The sequence below is a fragment of the Meriones unguiculatus genome, chromosome 12 (genome assembly GCF_030254825.1).
Source record: "Meriones unguiculatus strain TT.TT164.6M chromosome 12, Bangor_MerUng_6.1, whole genome shotgun sequence".
Taxonomy (NCBI): Eukaryota; Metazoa; Chordata; class Mammalia; order Rodentia; family Muridae; genus Meriones; species Meriones unguiculatus.
In genome coordinates, this window is record NC_083360.1 from 28,783,106 (window position 1) to 28,789,824 (window position 6,719).

The window sequence follows — 6,719 nt, forward strand, 5'->3', positions numbered from 1 at the left end:
GTGCACAGCGCTGTGGGTAGAGGCCTCAGTTTCAAGCTGAGCCCAGTCGGGACCGGGTTCCAGACTGAGCCTCTCTGACCTCTCACGTCAGCTCCAGGCTCCACGGAACCACGCCTGGGTTGGATTTTTTGACCACTGTCACTGAGAACGTAAGAGGCCATGCTGCTCTTGGCTTGCATGCTGGAAGGCAACAGGGCAGAGGAAGAGTCTGCTGCTCTCTGGAGACAAGCTGAAAATAGCACGTGTAAGGGAGGGAAGCGGGGAAGGAGGGGAGGAGGGGAGGAGGGGAGGAGGGGAGGAGGGGAGGAGGGGAGGAGGGGAGGAGGGGAGGAGGGGAGGAGGGGAGGAGGGGAGGAGGGAGATGACTTAACCCACATTCTGACACAATAACCGAACATCTGATAATAACTCAGGTTTAAAGAAGAGAGGCTTGCTTGGGTCACAGTTCTGGAGGCTGGGACTTCAACACTGGCAATGGCGTTTGTTGGTGTCTGCCGGGGCCTTGTGCTATGTTGTGATGTGGCACTGGGCATGACGTGGTGGGACAAAGCATCTTCTGGCTCAGGACTCTCCTCCTCCACTCAGAAGGCCACTAATGCTGTTCAGGGGCCCTGCCCTCACAAGGGCATCTATTCCCAATCTCCTTTCAAAGGCCCAGCCTCCTCATCCCACCAATCTGACTTAAGGGATGACATTTCCAACATGTGAGGTTTAGACGGGCAATATGAGGCACTGCAAAAAGAGCAAGCGAAAGTAGCTATGTGTTGACCATAGACGCATCTTTCTTTGGGGACTCGGTTCAATTTTTGTCAAACTCTATAATTATCCCAGAACTAAAATCCTGGACCACAGCGGCATCACTGGGAAAGAAGGTACAACGGGGGTGGGGTGGGGGTGTTTGCACGCAGCCTTTGGATGTGGCAGAGAAGGTAAGATGGGCTGTGGAGAGAAAAGCCACATAGTATGGCCAGCACCAGCTCTCCCTTCCCAGAAGAGGCAGTGGGGTGAAGGCTGGAGCTTCTGCAGCTGCATAGAGCAGGTGAGGTGTGGGAGGGGTCAGAGGACAGAGGTATGTGTGTGTGTGTGTTCAGAGTGGAGGGAGAGGGACGTCCGTGGGGATGGCCAAGCAGCTCTCTGGGCTTCTGTTTCCTCCCTGAGGGTATCTGTAGTCCCATATTCTTGAAGCACTGTCCACCACTGGCAGGTATGAGAGCAACTGCAGTGTCCATCAACAGGCAGGTAAAGCAAATGTGTTGTGTGCGCACAATGGAATACTATTCAGCCTCAGAGGAGGAAATCCCGTTGTAGGTAACAACACAGAGGAACCTGGACAATTGAGCACTAGAGGGCAAACTGGGCACAGGGGGGCAAGGATGGTGTGATGTCACTCACAGAGGATCTAAGCAAGCTTATGTCACCGCAACAAAGAACAGAAGGTGGTGACAGGGCTCAGGGATGGGGAGGCAGGGAACAGAGCGGAGCACTGCTGGGTTAAGGACCCATAGAGAGGTGGAGGTATGGAGTCCTGAGACCTTCCACCGGCAGGGAACTGTAGTCAACAGCAATGTAGATTTCAAACGAACAACTGTGGTTTCAAATATCTTGTCGGGGCACAACAAGGAGTGAGACAATGACGGTGTTAACACACTGTCCACACAGAGGGCAGCATCGCCTGCACGCTACAGGGAAGAGTGGTGATTTGTTGTTCAAAGATAGCACAAAGCCAGAAACGATAGCTCACACCAATAACCCCAACACTGGAGAGGCTAACACGCAAGGACTGCCAAATTTGAGGCCAGCCTGGGACTCAAAAAAGAAATGTTTTGAAACAAATACCTTCTCTGCACAGTTGTTGGCTGCTGGTAGATCCGGGAACGAGGAGTCGTGTTCAGTCGTGCACCCTGTGGTAAATGCACCAACAGACAGTTCCCCATGATCACACAGATGACCCTTGTTAAACTCAGTGGGTCACAAAACACAAAGACATGAATGTGGAAGAGGGACCTGTAGGAGGAGAGAAGCTGACAGCAGTGGGAGAAGGAGAAGATGGGCTGAAAGTAACCCGAACGCATCCCGTACAAGTGGGAAATTGCCACAGAGCAAGTTTAACACGTGGGAAACTAACAAGACCAACACTGGAAATAATGTTTTTAAACTAAAGGGCATTTAGACCAGGAAGAAAGTAATGCGGCCAGGCCCCAGCCGAGCAGTGTCCGAGAGTGGAGGTTTAGAGGGCTAGAGAAGCAGAGATGTTGCTACAGAGTCACTGAAGAAAGGGAGGGCAGTCTGTTGGGCTGGCGGTCATTGGCAGTTGGCAGTTCCTCCTTGACTTCACATGGCAGTGATCTGGGACAGCAGGGAGAGAGCAGATGCTCAGAGCTCTCCAGAGAGGAAGAGAGAGGAGGATGAAGGAAGAAGACTTGCAAGAACTTGCTGGCAACCTACACACCAAGTCTGCACCATCCAAGGAAGGATGAGCATAGGTTCTCTGGAAACCCATGGCTGAGTGGTGAAGGGCCAGGCCTGGAGCATCTCAGAAGTGAACCTATCATAACTGCTGTAGAGGGGCAGGGAGAAGGTACCTAGACCACGCAGTGGGCGAGAATAGTGTTGACCCAAAGGTGCTGGGAAAGCTGGACATCTGCATACAATCAGATGAAGACCCTCTATCTCACACCACATACCCTTGCTTAAAACCATGGTGAACCCAAAAGAAAGTGATAAAGCCAAGCAGTTCCTAAAAAACATCAAAGGAACATATTGTGATCATGGCAGATAGAATGACATGGTTCAGCCCCCAAGAATCAACAGATAGCTAAAAGCCCTCCCAAGTTCTGGAATTAAACATCTGTGTCACCACACTCCCCAACGAATATGAAGAGACATCTTTCCCAGACAGAGACGCAAGTGGCCAAAGGCATAGAAGACACGTGGTGCTGTCTGCTCCATGGAACACATAAATCAAAACCACAAGAAGACCCCACGTCATAGCTACTAGAATGGTAACAAAAGTGTTTTGTTTTGTTGTCTTTTTAAGTGGAAAATACCAAGAGTGGCTGAGTGTTTGGGGTAAATGGAGTCTCAGGGTTTTGAGTGGAAAGTAGTGCAGATGTGGAAAAGCCTGGTGGTTCCTTAAATGGCCAAGTATGACATCGCTACATGGCTTAGTCATCCTTCTCCAAGGTAGACTCTCAAGAGAACCGAGAACGTAAGACTTCCTACAGGAATGTTCGTGGCAGCATTTTTTTTTCATGATGAGTGAAAAGCGAGGGAAAATTTCATCAGTTGGTGGAAGAATGTACAAACACATGTGGTCTAACCATGCCGTGGAATATTACTCAGCCATACAAAGGAATGGAGAAGTGCTGATCCATGCTGTAGTGCTGATGAAACTAGAGCCATTATGCTCATGGAGAGGAGGCAGACAGAAGACCACAGGTCATACAATCTTATTCATGGGGGAAACTCAGAGCAGCTAATTCACAGAGATAAGACCAGGGACTGGGAAGGGGAGGTGGCCTGTGGCAGATTGCAGATCTAGGTCCTGTCATAATGAAAATATTCTAAAATTAATTGTAATAATAGTTGTATATTTCCATGAAGATGCCAAAAATGTCCAGCCACACACTTTAAGAAGGGAGTCGTATATGCAAGTGGGTAGATGTGTACTAAGGGTTAAATGCTTAGCCAGGGATAAGATGAGAGAAATGAAGGAAAGGATGGGTGGGGAGGGATGGTGAGAAGAATGAGGGAGAGGAGATGATGGGGAAGGTTAACCAAAACTAAGATGATATGGGAAACCCTTTGAAAACCTTTAGAAGCTCATTAAAAAAAGATATTTTTAAAGAAATCTGAACGGAGGTACCTTGCATAGGTGGTCAATGGTGCTCCTAAGAAGACACGGATTATTCAATAAAAAATCTCAGTGACAGATGTAGAAATACCTCCCTATGTTACTCATCGAGGCCCCAGGGGCTCTCAAAACAGCACAGGCTACTGCCCTTGCTCTTGGCTTCCCACCGTAACTGAACAGTAAGAACCTTTTTGCTGGAGACACCATACACTTTCAGTGATGCTACAGTAATAAAGAAATCAATCTGGAACTGACTAGAAAGCTTCCTCCCTGCTGGTTAACTTTCAGAATGCTACAAGGTACTGTGCAGGTTTCTGGGGGAGAAGAGACACTGATGGTCTTACCCTGAAACCAACTCTGCGTGCTGTAATGCCAATCTGCCAGATAAGATGTGTTCATAGGCACAGCAGTGGCATGACTGTTATGGTCGTTACCAGCCTGTTCCACAAGAGGGAAATCATTGTTAATACTGTAAGCTTGGTCAAAAGTCCATGGCTAAGGCATTCATAGACCCTACATTGTTTTGTTTTTAACATTGTAAAACTTCCTTCTAAAGATTTGTATGTATAGGTTAGCATGGCTCTCAACCTAATCACAGAAGTTTGTTTTTGCAGTGGGTAGCAGCTCATATAGACTCATAATGACAAACTAGCCTGACTCCATCTTAGGCTTGAAAGCCATCTTACAGTAAAGACAAACTCTGTCCATTCCTGTTTATGATTAAACAGGTGGGCTATGCCCCACCTGTAACCTTAACTACAAACAGTTCTCTACTGCCTATTCCAAGAATGGCAATCATCTCTTTGCTTCAAAAAGTTGTAATGACCACCTTGCAGCCCTACCTTTGTTTCAAAAGGTTGTTATGACTACTTTGTTATGATCACCTTGCTGTGCTCTGCTTCAGTAATCCAGACTGTTCTGCCTGGCAAATTCTCAGTCTGGAAACCCCCACCGTTGAGCTATAAAAACCTTTATCTTGCTCATGTCCAATGCTCTCGAGCTCCACCTTTAGGGGGAGGCAGCCCATGCATATGAGCAAAGAAGCTTTCTTTAACTGTTGGCTTTAATTAATTCGGCCATGGTTATTTGGATGGTCTTTCTCTGCTCATCTTTTGGATTAACAAGAACTGGTCAAAGATTATCACATCCATCCTTCACAGAGCTCCCAGGAACTGCTAGCTGCCACTCCTGTTCTTCTTAGCATCCCTGTGAGGGAGTTCCCAAAGGAGGGGCTGTAGACGAAGTCTTATATCATCACCCAGGCAGGGTCCACCCTGTGAGTCACCTACTAACATGAGCCTTATCACATGCCAGGTGTGGCCAGGGATGATCTTTGAGGTCCCCAAAGCCACGTTAGCTGTGACCTCATCTGACAGGACGTCTGGACTGCAGCAAAGGTCAGGCGTAAGGGTCTGGAAGCCCCAATCTGGCTCTGTTTTTCTGTTATGGCCAAGTAGGAGGGGAAGTCTGGGGTGCCCAAGAGGGAGGAAGACCCTGACTCAGCCTGGCTGCAACTAGATTCTTCCATGGTGAAGAAAGACAGCGTATGGGGGAAGGGAAAACAAAAGTTGATTGGGCTGAATGGATCAAGCCAGCCACTCTCCACAGCTGGAGAGAGAGGGTCTCAGGAAGAGCCAGTCCAGAGCCCACTCACACTGGTGGATGGCAAAGGCTGTCGAGTGCCTTGTGCCTCCCTCTGTTCTGAGAGTAGGTAGGGCTACTCTGTCCCTGGTGGACCATGCAGGAGATGCCAGGCCCTAGGAAATCAGAGGCCTGGGGTCACTCATGCTCCAGAGAAAGACCCAAGGTGTCCCTGTGGCTGAGTAAGAAGCTGTAAAGGGCTAAGGCAGCAGGGGGAGCCACTGTCCTGCCTTTGCAGAAGATTCCCTGGAAGCTTCCGGAACAAAGACAGGGCCTGGAACTGCCCCCCTCCTAGAAGAGAAGCTACAGCTGTGTTATCCTTTAACTCCAAGCCTCAGTTTCCTTTCTGTACAAGTGACTGAAAACACTGTAAAAGTCAGGTCAGGTGCCCCTTGGAGATACTGTGTTCTAGAAGAAAAAGTTGGACTTGAGACCTCAGACAAAATGGATGTGAGTGCAGCTTGTACCCTGCCGTCTTTCCTCAGTCTCACTTTGAGGGCCCCAGACTCCACCTCTTAGTCAGGAGGACACAGGAACACATGTAGGACAGTCTGCCATGACCGTCTATACATGCAGAATGTTGTGCAAACCCTTGTTTCCATTTCCCCACCTGTATAAGAAAAGTTTGGAGTGAGGCCTGGCCTACCCCTTTGTGAAGACAGCAACACCCCCGCTACACACACACACACACACACACACACACAACACACACACACACACACACACACACACCACTACCACCATCACCACCACCACTGGGGGAGTGCTCACACCTGGACCCCCTCTTCCTCTCTCCCCAAACAGTTCTGTATGATGAGGCCATTCTGCAGCCTGGCCACTGGGTACTTCACAGGCCTGAGAACACAAGAGTTCCCAGGAACCAGACTGCCCCTCAGCGCTACCTCTCTCGCCCTCCATCAACAGCCATCTATTGGACCCGTGGCTTTATCACCTACGGAAGAAGAGCGTCATCAGACAGACCACAGCATACCCTCCAGTGTGTACGTGTTCCTAGTGCTGCTGGGAAACTCCAGCACGTAACAGGTTCCTGCCAGGACTCTCGGCTTTGCTTTCTGTCCCTTCTGTGTTGCAGACCAGCTTCTCCAGCCCCTGGAGCTGTGTGTGCAATCTAGGGTCACCTCCTGGGGAGCCTCTGTTGGGTCCTCTGACTCCTGAAGCTTCAACTGCCAGCAACTTGGACCCCCTGTCTGTCACCAGTGCACCC